The sequence below is a fragment of the Tamandua tetradactyla genome, chromosome 17 (genome assembly GCF_023851605.1).
Source record: "Tamandua tetradactyla isolate mTamTet1 chromosome 17, mTamTet1.pri, whole genome shotgun sequence".
NCBI classification, from domain to species: domain Eukaryota; kingdom Metazoa; phylum Chordata; class Mammalia; order Pilosa; family Myrmecophagidae; genus Tamandua; species Tamandua tetradactyla.
In genome coordinates this window covers 52,887,016-52,904,540 of record NC_135343.1, presented here as the reverse complement: position 1 = coordinate 52,904,540, position 17,525 = coordinate 52,887,016, and positions in this window count along the sequence as shown.

Sequence of the window (17,525 nt, the reverse complement as noted above, 5' to 3'; positions counted from 1 at the left end):
TCCTGATCTTGCAATGTGCCAAGAAAAAAATAGGGATGAAGAGCTGAGATACCATCTGTCTTTTTTTTTTTTCTCTCTTTTCCTCTCTTTGATTTCTACCCTCATCCTTTCTCTGGCTGTCTGTCCCTAAATTGGACTCTCCAACTCTTCCCCATATCTCATTAATGAACCTTCACACTTTCCCTTCTCTACTTCCCAGGAAGGGTATACTGACAAATAGAAAATAATCACATTCCAATGTTAATGTGCCATTGCAATGTCTCCCACAACTGGCTGACCCAAAGGCAGTGTAAAGATGGAAGATCTGCAGGTAATTGTGGGGCAGTATACCTCTTCCTTACCCACATGTCTCACTTAGAAAACTTCTTATTCTTCTTGACCCTGAACATTGACAGGGAACCCAGAGGTGAAGGCAGAGAAATCTCACTTTGGACCTGGGAGAGGAGCATCAGACAGGGGAGCAGCATCCAGAACACACTAGAGTGGACCGTGAAAGGCAGTATCAGGCCTGTGAATTGAGGAGGCAAAAAGAGATCAGTAAAGGAAAGGCTGACCAGAGAGTGGTTTGCAGAGTCCCCACTGTCCTACCTCTTGTCTTTTATTTTTAACCCATAGGTATAATTAGCCTTGGTGAATATCCATCCACTTCTGTGGATCTGAAAACAATTGGAAATCTGTACGCCAACTACTTCTGAGACCTCTCATGATAGCCTTTGCTGAATCTCAGAGCTCCTACATTGGATGAGGACTGGGATCTTATAACCTACCTCTGCAAGGTGTGAGGAAAAGACCTTGACATGGATCTCATCTTCCCATGCTACCACTTTCCTGTCTTGCAGTGGGGCTGGGGTCTAGGGTGGTTTATCAAGACAGGTAAGTCTAGATTTTTAGAGGATTGGAAAGAGCGGCATTGAAATGAATAACAGCAATATATAGGCACAATGGGGTTGTGGGGGGAAATATTGGCCTTTGTTCAAGTAGATTCTCATCATGGGAAGAGAAGACACTTCCCAACAAAGTCTGGGATTTCCCACATTTGTTGCCTTGTTGCCTTTTCCTGTTAGCTGGATAGCACTTTCTCCAAGGAGAGGTGATGTCCTAGTCTCTCCGAATTGCCCCGTTCTGAGAGACTTAAAGGAATAACAGAGGCCCTGTGGCACCAATTCTGATGTTAGGTATTTAAGAAAAATTGTGGTATTAGGTAGTTATTGAAAAACATAATTTAAATGTATTTTTGATCAATTTGAAGATGCCATTCTTTTAGGCATGCATATCAATTTATTTTTACTTTGTCTAGTAAAATTTTAAATAAATACAAGAAAATGAGGAAAAGGGTGCTGGGTACAGCAGTTGGATTAAAGGTGAAGGAAAAGTATTAGTTGAAGGGAAAAAGAACTAAAGCCGTGTGTAGAAGCAATGGTTCAGAGTTACTTCTTTAACCTAACAATAAGGTGTGAAGCTTGATATAATCTTGCAAGTCAATTGGCAAGACAAGATCTAAAGGAACAGAAGATGGACAGACTTGCTTTTGAGTCTTCTGGAACATCAGTTTCACTGATGATAAAGCTAATGGGAGAGAATGAAGAGAAATGAAGGAAATCAAATTTTAATTAAGAGACCAGGTGTGTCCTTCCCTTGGGCATACCCATGTTAACCTCTCTAATGTGTACTACTCTCTCTTTTTAATAAACTTTCCTTCTAATAAACTTAACTATGAAAAAAGAGACCAGGTAAACAGTGAAAAATGGAAGAAAAAGTGAATCTCACATGGAGAAGTGACTGAGGAGATCATGGATGAGAGTAGATATGGGCCTATATTACATGTAGAGCGAAATCTCCATTGTATTCATTACTTCATTGTTTCTCAAAGACTCCTGGTAAGACTGTCATGTGTCTATAGATTGACAGTTCATCTCTGCTACCTGCTGTCTTAATTTCCCAGCTGCTCAGGGTATCGCTTTTTTCCCTGGAGACTAGTGACTATTCTGGAGCGGACTGGCAGTGATCCCTGTGTCCTTGGCTTCTTTGTCACATGGCAATGCACATAGAAATGTCTTCTCCTTTTTCTTCTGAGTTCCATTGATTTCCAGCTTCTGGCATTTCCCATGGTTTTCTTTCTGTGGTCTTCCTTATAAGGCCTCCAGAACTAAGATAAAGGCCCATCCTGATTCAGCTGGCCACGCTCAACTTAAAATCATCATCTTCAAAAGGTTCTATTTGCAATGGGTTCAAAGAATGGATTAAGATTAAGAAAATTTTGTTTGTTTTTTTTTTCCTGAGGTACATATTTCAACCTACCACACCTGAATACCGAAGACGCTAGCAAACTCTATCTAGGGAAACAGAAATAGTTCTTCAGTTCAGCATAGCTCTGAGCTGGAGATTTGATGCTTTAGTATCATGTACTCAGCATATAATCTCCAGTTATACGGGAGTCTTCAAGACACTTTTAGGGGAACTCTGAAGCTATAATTATCATAGTTACACCAAAATGTTATTGCATTTTCAAAGGGTTGACATTTGTGCTAATTTTGCAAAAGCAATGATGGGTAAAACTTCTAGTGCCCCGTCATTGAAAGCAGTAGAGCCATCTTGTATTATTCATACCTATGTACTTTCAGGAAAACAAAACAAAAGAATTAACTTTAAAATGCCTTTGATGAAGAGTTGAAAATAATTGATTTCAGTAAATCTAGCCAAAATGAAAGGAGGCATATATTTGTTCATAATGTTCTCTTATAATCCTTCTAATTTCTGCAAGGTTCATGGTAATGCCCACCTTTCACTTTGGATTTTATTTATTTCGATCTTTTTTTCTTTGTCAGTCTAGCTAAGGGTTTGTCAATTTTATTCATTTTTTCAAAGAACCAAATTTTGGGTTCCTTTATTCTCTCAAATGCTTTTCTGTTCTCTATGTTATCTGTATTTGCTCTATTCTTTATTATTTCTTCCTTCTACTAGCTTTGGGTTGACTTTGCTCTTCTGTTTCTAATTGCTCAAGATGTGAAGTTAGGTAATTGATTTGAGATCTTTCTTCTTTTTAACATGGGCGTTCATAGCTGTAAATTTCCCTCTGAGTCCTGCTCACTGATTCTCCCTTAGGATCTCTCATACTTTTGCAGACAGTGGCTGGAGTCATGTGAATGTTTAAATGGGTGGGGACTTCGGACATGGATCACTCACATGGCTAGTTGCTGACACTGGCTATTGACTAAAACCTTATCTGGAGCTGTTGAGGGCTAACTCATGACCTTTCCATGAGGCTTATACTTCTTGCAGAATAGATATATCAAGATATTTGAACTTCTTTCATGGTGTCTCAAGGTGCCAAAAGGACTTAGTAGAAGCCGTGAGTCTTCTTAGATACTGGGAGAAGTGACATAATTCTATTTTCACCATACTCTATTGATGAAGCATAAGGTTGAATTCCCAGTGCCTAGCACAGTAAGCCCTCAATAATATTTATTTAATAAATTAATATATTCATTCACAATGATTAAAATGACTATGAAAGTTACTTTTAATTTCATAATGTCCCACAAGGTTAAAAGACTTGGATATTTATTTATTTCTAGAAGCATGCTAATTTGTGTAAGTGATTTTATTCCCCTTCAACCTCTATTTTATTGATTTTGAAATGAGGGCTTTGGGCAAAGAGTCTCTGTGGTGAATTCTTCAACTCTCCTATTGTTGTCCAGAATGGTGGAAAACATGGTGTATGTGGGTCATGGGAGCCCTGGAATATGGTTTATTAGAGTGATTGCTCCCATGTTAAAATCTTTTGGAAGACCATTTTCTTATTTTATTACAGCAGAGGGGTTATCTCAATTATTATTGAGAGTTGTTTCTATTATCTTGCATTGACTATTAGAAAAACAACATATTTCCAAATGGAGTATATGTATGAAAAAATTATCAGGGAAAAGTATGTTCACTGAAGGACCATATGCTTTCAGAAAATCCTTAAAAATTAGTAGAATTTGACAGGTGCCATCTGTTTCTGATTCCTCATTGTTCTAGGGGCCAATTGGGTACAGTAGGAAGATGGGTTATCTATATTACGGCACTAGGATTTGGGCTAAATCAAAGAGTAGTATAAGAAAATCAAGTCAATGCAGAAACACGTTCTATAGAAGAGAGTGCTCATAAGAACAACTTCTTTAGTGACCAGTGGACTAAAAGAAAAAAAAAATGACAAAAGGAAAGGGAAAACAAAGGATCATGAACAGGAGGAATATAAATTATTTGATCTTGTGGGTTGGCTGGAGTTAAGAATTCAAAGTCAAGGAAATCTTTGCTCTTTGGCCTCATACTTCATTACTTGAAATAAGAACAATAGGGAGGAAAGAAATTTCATAGAAAATACCTATTTTCTATATAAGTATTATAATTTATAATACTATAATAATTATAATGCATAATTATTAAGGGTTTAGGCTTTCAAACCATCCTATCTCATCAGGATGTAGTGAGAATAAAATCCAATAATCCACGCATGTCAAGCATAGTACATGACTTCCAAGGCTTTCCTTTTTCACACTTCTGCCTTCACCTTTCTGTTTCTCAGATCAACCTGAATTGCTTAGAAGAGAAGGGAGACATGAAAAAGATTCCATTGTAATTGAAGGGAGAATCAAAATTAGGGTAGAAGCAAAATGGTAACTCCAAGCTGAGGGTTAGACAGGAAGGGGATGTTAGCTAAGAAAGACAAAGTAACCAGATACCCCAAACTAAGTCATAGGCAGAGAAGGAATGGCATATTTCTAGGCTGGGTTGATCCAAGACAACTGGAGGATGGCAAGCTTAAGCAATGTTTCATCAGGAGGTAGAATATTCATAAGACAAATTCAAATGGACTGTATTCTCTGAGGATGTGGTGAGAAGTGCCAGCTCCAGTCTTCTGGCATTACTTAGAACAAGGTCATTCAACCAAGGTGGGAATGGAGGATGAGCCTGAGGGTTGGAATTCTCCAGAGGAGTCCTAAATTGGAAATTCTTCCTAGGCTGGATGCTTTAAGGTTGTAGAGATCTCTTTCCTACTCTTGATATCCTCTAGGACCATCAGCGAGGCATAATTATTAAGGGTTTAGGCTCTCAAACCAGGTTGATCTATCTCAACAGGTGTCGTGAGACTAAAAATATTGCTTGAATATCTTTAAGCATCATGCCTAGCACATAATAAATGATAGATAATAAATATTATCTTCCGTGCCTGGAACAGAACAGATATTTGATAAATTCCAGAGGAATGACAAAATTATGGTCTGGAAATGGCAGTTACATAGTGATTCCTCTGAATCATAGCTATAGCATATTGAATATTTTTTAACCTTTGATAATGTTATCTTGGGGACATTGAGTAAGCAATGCTTGCCCAGCCTTTTCATTCTCTGTAAATGCTTAAATGCAATATAACAGTATTTATTTTTAAAATGTATTTAGATGTTGCTATTTTAGAAAATCATTAAAAACCTGTCTCAGGGAATTGTAACCTAGTTTGTGTAAGAGCTCTTCTAACTATAACTACCAGTTATTTAGCACTAATTTTGTCCAGGCATTGTGCTAAGAGCTCTAAATCAATTTTCATTTTTGATCTCCAGAGCATCCTTAAGAGACAGGTTACCCCCATTTCTCACACAAGGAAATGGAAATTTTGAGAGGTTGAATAAATTGGTCATAGTTCCTTAGAATTAACTAAAGGGAGACGAAAACCCAAATTCCAAAGCTATGACTTTAAGCATTCTTGCCTACTTCTTCTTAAGGGAGGAGATAGGGAAACAAAACAGAGATATAGTAGTGGCCTCCATTTCAAGGCCATTTACTTCTGTACAAAGAGAGAGGGAATGGTTTTTCTTATGTGTTTAATTTACCAATGAAAGGATTTGACATTTAGGAGACATATGCTCAGAAAATCAGAATTCTGATGTACATACAGGGAATTGAAAACACGGGGGAAATTCTGTGACCAATAGCCAAGTGGGGTTATTTGCATTAACCTAGTGGATACTGAGAAAATGAATGTGCTCAGTAACATTAACACCATGCCTTTCCTTACTTTAAGTACAATACCATCAATTCCTTGTTTGAAAAAAATGACCAATTTTGTTCCTGTTCTTATGATAATAAGTCATTCGAATGCTGTGAGCTCCAATTTTTCTTTGATTTAGACACTTGTCTAAATTGTCAGTATATTCCATTATTTCCTGACCCTCAAAACTACCCTGTATGTTAGGCAGGGCAGGTGTTGTTAACTCCATATGACACTGCAAATGTTCAGGACCAGAGAGGAAACCGGACTTTGTTAATGTCACCCCATAAGACAGTGGCCTAGTGAAGCAGAGGACCCAATATGATCCCTGGGGTTCTTCCTCCTTGATTGTATATCCTAGCCTGTTTCATGTGAATTAACATTCTTCAGGCATTCAGCAGCAATGAGGTAAATTATGAAAAGACCCAATTAATTGCCCCTTGGCATGCTAGGTTTTTAAAACATCTCACCCTAGTTGAGGGGTTCATTATTTCAGAACATCTTATTTGTTTTTGTTAATGGAATTTCAGCAGGTGACTGCTTAGTTACCTATTCTAAACCTCATGCAGAGTTTAAATGTCATTTAATACAAAGACACTTACTGCATGGAATATTGGTCTAATTAATTTTTTGAAAGCAAGTATAAATTACTTTAAGACACTTTTGTCTGGAGTTGGACCATGAGCTGTGATATTAGCATTAGAATTTCTCGAGTACATATAGTTTCCCACATGTATCAACCTAAGCACAAGTGTATGTTAAAATGGGTTCAGAATGGCGATTTTGTTTTTGTGGAAATTAGAATATTTGTTTCAAGATTCTTTCAGGTTTTTTCCCTTTCTGAACCTATTCCAACTCTATGTAATGCAACAGCTTGATTGCAAAACAGCTGGGAAATATCTCTGGGGTGGGGAGGGTGCCTGTAGGGCTGGATGAGATCGCTGTTGTGGGGCGCACCAGAAGAGAGACCACACAAGTCAAAGCAATTTGCAAGCCAATTAGGAGTCTTTATTAGCCAGCTGGTGACTGCCTCAGAAACTCAAGAAAGAGGAATCAGAGAGCAGTCCTGAGGAGTTCTCGAGGGGGGCTTATAAAGGTAAAAACCACAAGCGTATCCAAAGCAGGAAAAAGGACATTATCTTTTTGAGCCACATCTTGGTTTGCAGCTGTAAGCAAGCAATTTTATCTACAGAAGCAGAGAAATGCCATTTGCTCTTGCACAATACATTCCATTCTTTTTGTTTCTTAACAATGATTATTGTTCAATTTTTAACTCTTGGGAACTTCCTGCCCTGAATCTTGTGACTCCGGATACCTTCTTCTTGCTAGGGCCTGATTTATTGCCTGATTTATTCCTCCTGACCCCCCACAATCGCCATGCCCGAAGGCCATGGATCAGGGTCATGTAGGTTAATCTTGTTTGGTTGGGGTTAGAGAAAGAAAGATAGTCTTGCAAATCCAGGGAAGTATAGCCAAGGGATACACACAAACCAAAGTCTATTAGGTGCAGGGTTTGGTTGGAAGATAAATGTCAAGCCCTGGGGACTGCAGTGGTCTTAGTGTCAGGAATTAAATATTGAATTTGAGGGATATGAGAAAATACAAGAGAACATCACCAGTATTAAAGGTATTGGCAGATTCTTTCTTTCCCCCCAGTATTTATTTATTTCTATTTCTATATATTTTTACTCATCTGTTCATATCCTCGATAAAAGAAGCATCAGACACAAGGTTTTCACAATCACACAGTCACATTATAAATGTTATATCATTACACACTCATCTTCAAGAATCAAAGGTACTGGAACAAACTCATGAGTTTCAGGTACTTTCATTTAGCCACTACAATGCACCATAAACTAAAAATGGATATCTGCATAATGCATAGGAATGACCTCCAGGATAATTTCTCAACTCTGTTTGAAATCTCTTACCCACTGAAATATTATTTTGTCTCATTTCTCTCTTCCCCCTTTGGTCAAGAAGGCTTTCTCAATCTGATGATGATGGGTCCCAGCTCATACTGGCATTTCTGTTCCAAGTTGCCAGGGAGATTTACACTCCTGGGAGTCATGTCCCACATATGCAAAGAGGGCTGTGAATTCACCTGCCTAGTTGGCTTAGAGAGGGAGGCCACATCTGGAAGGAGGTTCTCTGATAGTGACACTTAGGCATAATTTTAAGTAGGCTTGGCCTATTGTTTGCAGGAATAAGTTTCATAGGGGTGAACCCCAACATTGAGGCTCAGCCTATTGATTTGACTGTCCCCACTGCTTGTGAGAATATCTGAAATTCTCAAAATGGGGAAGTTGAATATTTCCTCCTGTCTCTCCAGTCCCCCACATTACATTGGGATATATTGGGGCATCACACTAACTGGACAAACCAACAAACATGTCCATTTAAGATTCCATGCATTTATGGTCACCTAAACAGACCAGACAGGTTAAACAGATAATATGCTCCTAAAATATAAATTTTGCACCAAACAAACATCTCTCCCTTTGGTCTCACACAGAAGTTGAAGTTTTAAAGTATGGACTGTATCATTCTTAACACTGTTTTCTAATCCACCCTCGTCCTATCCAGATCATCTTCATTCATATCTCAAGTCAAAGTGTGGTCCTTTTGTCAACTTTTTGAATAGTTCCTATATGGGTAATGCTGACTTTCATTTCTTTGGAGTTCTAACTCTGAGTCTCAGGTGTCACATAAATACCTGATGTTTCTGGGAATGACCAAGTTATATATAAACAGCTCAGTATTTCAGGATTTAGAAACAACAGTTACAACTACTGAATTTAGAAATAACAGTTACAACTCCTGAATATATGTGTCTGTTGTAAAACCTTACAATCTAGGACCCTTTACAAATAGGTCCAAACTTGATAATTTATGCTCTTGACTTCAGTTCACTGAGTTTTTATATTATAGTTGGTCCATATGAGTGAGGCAAGATAATATTTGTCTTTTTGTTTCTGATATTTCATTTAGCATACAGTCCTTACGGTTCATTTACCTAGTTGCATGTTTCACAACTTCATTCCTTCTTGTGTTGGTTCAGTAGTCTGTTCTATGTATATACCTTCCATTCTTCAGCCATTGTACCCTTAGGCTGCCTCCATCCATTGTGAATCACAAACACTACTGCCATAAACACCAGCATGCAAATGTCTATTCCTGTCCTCACACTCAGTTCTCCAGGTATATACTAAGCAATGTTGTTGCAGGATCATATGGCAACCCTAACCCTAGCCTCCTGTGGAACCACCACACTGCCCTCCAAGGAACTGTACCTCTCAGTTTCCCTACCAACAGTGAATAGGTATATCTATTCCTCTGCATTTTCTTTAGTACTTGTTTCTCTCTGTTCATTCTCAAACAGTTTTATTTGCACATCATACAATCCAACCTAAGTAAATAGACATACCTTCACCATCATGATCTTCATAGAATGAGTTGGATTGTTTCCTCTCCTCTTCAATTTTTTTGAAGAGTTTGAGCAGGACTGTACTAATTCTTTCCTGAATGTTTGGTAGAATTCACATGTAACACCTCTAGTCCTGTACTTTTCCTTTTGGAGGCTTCTTGATGATGAATTCAATGTCTTTTCTTGTGATTGGTTTGTTGAGGTCATCTATTTCTTCTTGAGTCAATGTTGTTGTTTATGACTTTCTAGGGAGTTGTTCTAGTTTGCTAGTTTACAGTTCTAAGGCTGAGAAAATGTCCCAATTAAAGCAAGTCTATAGAAATGCCCCATCAACGGCATCCAGGGAAAGATACCGTGGTTCAAGAGGGCTGATAAAGTTCAGGGTCTCTCTCTCTCAAGTGAGAAGGCACATGGCAAACACAGTCAGGGTTTCCCTCTTGGCTGAAAAGGCACGTGGTGAACATGGAGTCATCTGCCAGCATTCCCTCCTGGCTTCCCGTTTCATGAAGATCCCCAGGAGGCATTTTCCTTCTTCATCTCCAAAGGTCGCTCACTGGTGGACTCTGCTTCATAGTGCTACAGTATTCTCTGCTCTCTCTGAATCTCCTTCATTCTCCAAAATATTTCCTCTTTTATAGGACTTCAGAAACCTATCAAGACCCACCCAAATGGGTGGAGATATGTCATCACCTAATCCAGTTTAACAACAATTCTTGATTAAATCACACCTCCAGGGAGATGATCTGATCACAGTTTCAAACATACAGTATTAAACAGGGATTATTCTACCTTTATGAAATGGGATTTTGATTAAAACATGACTTTTCTAAGGTACATACATCCTTTCAAACCAGCACAGGAGTTGTCCATTTCAAATATGTTGTCTAGTTAATTCGTATGTAGCTGCTCATAGTATTCTCTCATTACCTCCCTTAATTCTGCAGGGCCAGTGGTTATGTCTCCTCTTCCATTTCTGATTTTATTTATTAACATCTTTACTCTTTCATTTTCATCAGCCTAGCTAAGGGTGCCTGTGCTCTTGAAAATTATTTTCAAATAAAAGGGAATAAGAGGATGCAAATAAATAAAGGTCCAATTTTATGATTTTCTCAAAGAACCAACTCTGGTTTTGTTGATTTTCTCGATTGTTTTCATATTTTGAATTTCATTTGTTTATACTTTTGTTATTTTTTTTCCCCTTTTGTTTGCTTTGGGGTTAGTTTGGTGTTCTTTCTCTAGTTCTTTCAAGTGAAAAGTTAATTCCTTGATTTTTGCTTTTTCTTCTTTTTAAATATAGGAATTTAAGGCAATAAATTTGTCTCATAGCACTGCCTTTGCTGTTTTCATTCCATAAATTTTGATATGTTGTGTTTAATTTTCAGTTGTCTTCAGACATTACTGATTTCTTTTGCAATTTCTTCTTTGACCTACTGATTGTTCAAGAGTGTGTTGTTTAGCCTACATGTATTTGTGAATTTTTCTGGCCCTCTGCCTGTTATTGATTTCCCACTTCTTTCCATTACAATCTGAGAAGTATTTTGTATGATTTCAATATTTTTAAATTTACTGTTATTTGCTTCATGACCCAGAATATGGTCTATCCTTGAGAATGATCCATGGGCACTTGAGAAAAATGCATATCCTGATGTAATGTTCTGTAAATGTTGGCTAAGTCTAGATCATTTATCATATTATTCAAAATCTCTTTCTTTATTGATCCTCTATCTAGATATTTTATCCATTGATGAGAGTGGGGAAGTAAAGTCTTCAACTGATATGGGAGCATTGTCTACTACTCCCTTCAGTGTTGTCAGTTTTTGCCTCATGTATTTTGGAGCACTCTAGCTTGATGCATAAATAGTTATGACAATTTTTGTTGACTTGCCCCTTTAACTAATACATAGTATCCTTCTTTGCCTCTTTTAATTGTTTCACATTTGAAGTCTAATTTGTCAATTATTAGTATAGTTTCTTTGCTTTTTTTCTTATTGTTTGCATGAAATATATTTTCCCAACCATTCACTTTCAACTTATTTTTGTCCTTGGGTCTAAAATGAGTCTCTGCAGACAACGTGTAGATGGGTCCTGCTTTTTAATCCATTCTACCAGTCTATGTCTTTTGATTGGGGAGTTTATTCCATTAACACTTAATGTTATTAATGTAAAAGCAGTACTTTCTTCTATCATTTTGTCTTTTTGCTTATATATGTCATATATAAATTATTTTTCTCTTTTACCTTCACCGAGAGTCTTCATTTCTACATTCTTCTCCTAACCTCTCTCGCCTACCTTTTCCTATATGCCTGTACTTCTCACTTAAGTATTTCTTGCAGAGCCTGTCTTTTAGTCACACATTTTCTCAGTGATTTTGTGTTTTAAAATTTTTAATTTCCCCCTCTTTTTTTTTTTTTTTTTGCATGGGCAGGCACTGGGAATTGAACCTGGGTCTCCAACATGGCAGGTGAGAATTCTGCCACTGAGCCACTGTCACACCACCCTCTCCCTCTCATTTTTTTTTTTTTTTTTTTTTTTTGAAAGGAAGGAAAGAAAGACAGAGAAGGAAGGAAGGATGGAAGGAAGGAAGGGAGGAAGAAAGGGAAACATCTTTATTTTTATTATATTTTTTGTTTGTTTGTTTGTTTCTTACATGGGCTGGGGCCGGGAATCGAACCGGGGTCCTCCGGCATGGCAGGCAAGCACTCTTGCCCGCTGAGCCACCACGGCCCGCCCCTCCCTCTCATTTTTAAAGACAGTTTTGCTGGATATAGAATTCTTAGTTGGCAGTTTTCCTTTTTTTGAACCTTAAATATATCATAGCACTTCCTCCTTGCCTCCAGGGTTTCTGCTGAGAAATCCATGAATGATCTTATTGCGCTTCCCTTGTATGTGATGGATTGCTTTTCTCTTGCTGCTTTAAAAATTCTCTGCCTCTGACATGTGACAATCTGATTAGTAAGTGTCTTGGAGAGTATCTATTTGGATCTATTCTGTTTAGGGTATGCTGCACTTCTTGGATCTGTAATTATTGTGTCTTTCATAAGAGATGGGAACTTTTCAGTGATTATTTCCTCCATTAGTCTTTCTGCTCCTTTCCCCTTCTTTTCTCTTTCTGGGATACCCACACATATATATTTATGTGCACTATGTCATTCAATTCCCTGAGACCCTGATCATATTTTTCTATGCTTGTCCTTATATTTTCTGTTGTGTGTCAGATTTCAGATGTTCAGTCCTCTAGTTCACTAACCTTTTCTTCTGCCTCTTCAAATTGGTTGTTGTAAGATTCCATTGTTTTTTCCATCTCTTCCATTGTACCTTTCATCCCCCTAAGCTATATGATTTGTGTTTACAAACTTTTGAGTACTTCTTTTCATTTTTTATATCCTTCCTCAACTCATTCATTTGATTTTTGATGACATTTCCCACATTCAAACAGGATATTCAAACATCCTGAATAATTTGAATAATATTATTTGAATAATAATTTGAATAATTCAGGATATTCAAACATCCTGAATTAGTTGTTTCAATTCCTGTATCTCATTTGAAGTATTGTTTTGTTCCTTTGATTAGGCCATATCTTTGATTTTCCTAATATGACTTATTATTTTTTTCTGTTCTTTAAGCATTTTATTTCCTTAATTAGTTTGTTCTGGAGGTTTTTTTCACGTTTCTACCTAGGGTTATCTTGCTGGATGGCTTCATTGCCTATCTGTTCTTGAATTCCAGTTCAACCTACTCTAGACCTCTAGCATAGGTTCTGTGATGAGAATATTTTAGTTCTTGTTTTTCTGATTTTATTCAGCCTATATTTAGCCTTTTTTTTTTAATTTGAGGAGGGTCTCCTCAGATATTATAGACCCAAGTCAGATTTTCCAAGATCAGGCAGACCCACATCTCAGGAGGAAAGAGTATCCAGCATTAGTTTACCCTGAGGGTGAGACCCAGCAAGTTGACAGACTTTCGTAGGAATCCTCTAGACTCTGTGCTTTTTGTATCCTGCCCAGCATTTGGAGGTTCTCTGCCTAGAGCTTCCCACCAAATTAAAGTGATGAAGTGCCTTTAATTTCAGCAGACATTTCTTGGAAGGGGAATGGTTGAGTCAAAGGTGAGGTGGCAAGATGGCTTTAATTGCTTCTGTTTTCCAGTACCTGGGGCCTGAATTCCTTGAAGGAGGGATTCCACTTGAGCTGGGCCCTGCCCCCATTTTGGGGTGGGGGGAAGATATACCCTTTAGGGAATTAACTTCTTTCACCTGACTAATCACTTTGTCTCTTAAGCTTAATTCCACCCTTGTCTGGGGGCAGTGCTCAAATCTGAGAGTGCTTTGGGTTCTACCTAATAAGCTGTCTAAAGAGTGAAAAAAAAAAGGAAAAAGCCTTTTCAGAGCCAGATGACACTCTTCAGTTTGTCAAGAGCTTGAGTTGGTATGTGGCTCTATGTATCTCCAGGCTCTATGTGACCCCTTTTCTTAGGGTCCAGACCATTTTCAGTATTTTGTGCTTTCCAACTCAAAAAGGGCTGTTTTTTAAATCAGCCCTGCCCCCTCTCTGCTGGGGCAAATACTCCTAGTTCCTTTAATGCCTATTACAGATTTATTTGTGCTGGGGGCTTGTTTTCAATAGTCAGAATTTTAAAATTAATTCTGCACTTGGAGCTTGGTTCAGCTAAGCCCTTGCTGTTAGTAAAGTCTGTTTCTTTATCCCTCAGGGAACCAGCCTGGCATGCCTGTGGGGGAGGGCTGCTGGCCTCTGGTGCTTGGGGAACTTACAGTTCTGTGTGGGTTCTCAGCTGTTCCACCTGGTCCAGACTGGTGTTTGCTGCGTATCCGGTCACTGATATTCCCCCAGATGCTGTTTTGTACTGTTGCTGTCTATTTCCTAGTTGCTCTGTAGGATAAACTAAATTCCACACCTTACTAGGCTGCAATCTTGCCCCACCTCCTTGGAAAGTTCTTAAGGAGCACATATTCAAAACCAGCTTATGACCCCCTCAACTGGGGGGCTAATAATGGATTCAAGGCTTAAATTCAGTCATACTGGTTAGGCTAACAATATGGGTAAGTACGATTTGGTGCAAGGGTATGAGGGACTTCAGGATTTATTACATGTTCAGTGGTTCTAAGGCTGGGAGCCAGAAGAATAAGTTCACATTCTATGAATTATATGGTAGAGCTTTTAAAACACTGGATACCTATGTTATGATTGACTCTGTGCCTGGGAAGTGTAGAAGCAGTGCTGAAAAATGGTTTTGTGAGCTTAGTATCTTCTTGCCAACTTCAAGCACTTGATATGGACTCTTCCTTTTGTGTGAAACACACGATTGCTCCTTTCTTCTTCCTTTCCTGAACTTAATACTCCAATCATTTAGGTCATGGTTTAAATGCCATTTCCTCAGAAAGGCCTTTCCTGAATTTTGGGCTAAGTAAGAGTTTTCTTCTATGTGTCCCCACAGCATTTTGTACTTCCCCTATCAGAACTCCCTGCACTTCATCATAATTATTTGCTAAATGTCCATTTATCCCTTGAGAGTCAGGGCTCCATGAAGGCAGGGATTAAAGTGTTCTTATTTCCTGCTATATCCCTATCCTTAGCATGGTGCCTTTGGTGTCAAGTGGCTATGCAATATTTATTTACTGAATGAGTGAATGCATGAAAGAGTGAATAAGTGAAAATGAAACCAACTGTGCTCTACTCATATGGCCTTTGATCCCTCTTCCTAATTCTGTAAACTGTGGAAAGGGTGGGTCTAAATGTTGTCTGAACTTTGAGGTCCCAGGAGGATGAACCCCAGGGTAGGATGACCTGGATCCCAGGATAGGAGTGTGTGGGGTCAGGCTGTGTAGGGTGCACTTCCTCAAGGATACGAGGACCATGATACAAGGGTTAGAACCCACAAGTAAAGTGCACAGGAAGCTGCTGAATAGAACAACACAGCTGCCTTGCCCAAGAGGATCCTATGACCTGAGATCCTAGGGGATAAGTCACTTTTCTATTATATTGATGGCAGTGGTATTGGGTTCCTGTGCACTAAGGTGTAGGGAACAATGATTGGAATCAGTTCTCACAGAAGTGGAAATAACCACCTAAGCTCTTCCAGCTCTGGGAGGCTTACTGTGTTTCTTTTTCTTTCTCTCTCTCTCTTTTTTTTTTTTACATGGGCGGGCACTGGGAATCAAACCCGGGTCCTCTGGCATGGCAGGCAAGCATTCTTGCCTGCTGAGCCACCATGACCTGCCGTGTTTCTCATTTTCTGTCTTTACGCTAGAGGTATCTGATTCCTGTCCATTCCTGAGCCCAGTTCTTCTATCTCCTGTAGACTAAAGTAGCCAAAGGTGGTCCATACTTTTTACAAACAAGAATCCTGACTGGCCCACCTTCTAATGAGTCCAGTGCTCATCCACAGAACCTGTGGGTGACCTTAGGTAGGATGTCAGTGATAGCAGCAAGGTAGTTGTCATAAAAGCCCTGACTCTGGGACCAGCAGTCCCCAGGTCTACAGTCGCTTATGGCCATTGAGATCTGGCTTAAAAGCATTAGCTGAAACAATCAGACCACTTTGCTTCAACTTTGTCTAAGGAATGCTCAAACAAACACCAAGCCATGGGGACAAAAAGAAGTTCACATGATGAGGGCCGTGGTTTGGAAAAGGCACATTTAAGTCAAAACTATGACTGAAACCATAATGAACCCAAAGAAGGCAATGAACAGAGAGAAGACAGAAACAGAAGGCATAAGAGAGGCAGAGACATTGAGATTTTGAGAGAGCTGGAGGGACGAGCTGGTTCTCAGAGCTACCTCCGTGTACTGACAAATTAAAAGTCTAGGTCTGGTACATTAATAAGAACAAATAACCACAACATTGTCTCAGGCAAGAAGTCTCCAGAGCAGTGTGTAATTTCACAGTAAGAATAAAAACATTGTTCAAAATTATCATTCCTTCCAGTTCTTACCTAAACATTCCTCCAGTGTTTGAGGGAACATCCTTTTCACGAACAGTTGGCATTATGCGATCAGTCAATCTGTTGGGATTTTTCAGGTGGCCATGCAGGCCAAGGTGGGCTTTCCTCTTTAATACCCTCAGTCTTACTTTTTTATGAGAGAATGGTCATCTTTCTAGAAGAGAAAAACCTTGCCAATAGGTTTTGGCCTGTGAATTATGACAGAGCCAGGTTCACAACTAGATTTGATCACTTTCTAACTTGTAACTTGAATGAGTTTTGAGATTTTCTCCATTTCCACATTTGAAAAGTAGAGATATTAATAGATACTACTTCATGGAATCGTGTTGATTAAATGGCATTATCTTTTTAAATCATACTGAGGCAATCCCTTAGTCATTGTAAATGCTCAAAACTATTAGCCACTCTTTTTATCATTAATGGTAATAGTGGTAATGCAAGTTTAACCTTTATTTTTTTATCATTTTTATTGAAATATAATTCGAACACTATAAATTAGCCCTTTCTAGGACTGAAGTTCAATGGTTTTTATTATATTTACAGATTTATGCAACCATGACCACAGTCAATTTTAGAACATTTTTATCAACCCCAGAATAAACCCTATATCTATTAGTCAATCTCCATTTCTCACTAACCTCCTCACACAAACTCTAGGCAATCACTAATCTACTTATATTCCATATGATATGAGGTCTTTTGAGACTGATTTATTACATATAACATGATTTTTAAAGGTTCATCCATGTTGTAGCATTTCTTTCTATTCACTATTTTTAATTGCTGAATAATATTCCATTGTATAAATATACCATTTCTTTTTTTCCAATTCATCAGTTGATATCGATTCAATTTTTTTCACTTGTTTGGTTATTGTGAATAATGCTGCTACAAGCATTCTGTGGTGGATATATATTCTCATTTTTGTATGGATATTTATTTCCATTTCTCTTGGATGTATACCTGGGAGTGGAATTGTTGAATTATAAACAGCCCTTTGTTTAAGATTTTAAGCAGTTAAAAACTGTTATTTATTGGCTGCACTATATTCCATTCTAGCCAGCAGTATATGAAACTTCCACTTTCTCCACATCTTTACCAACTCT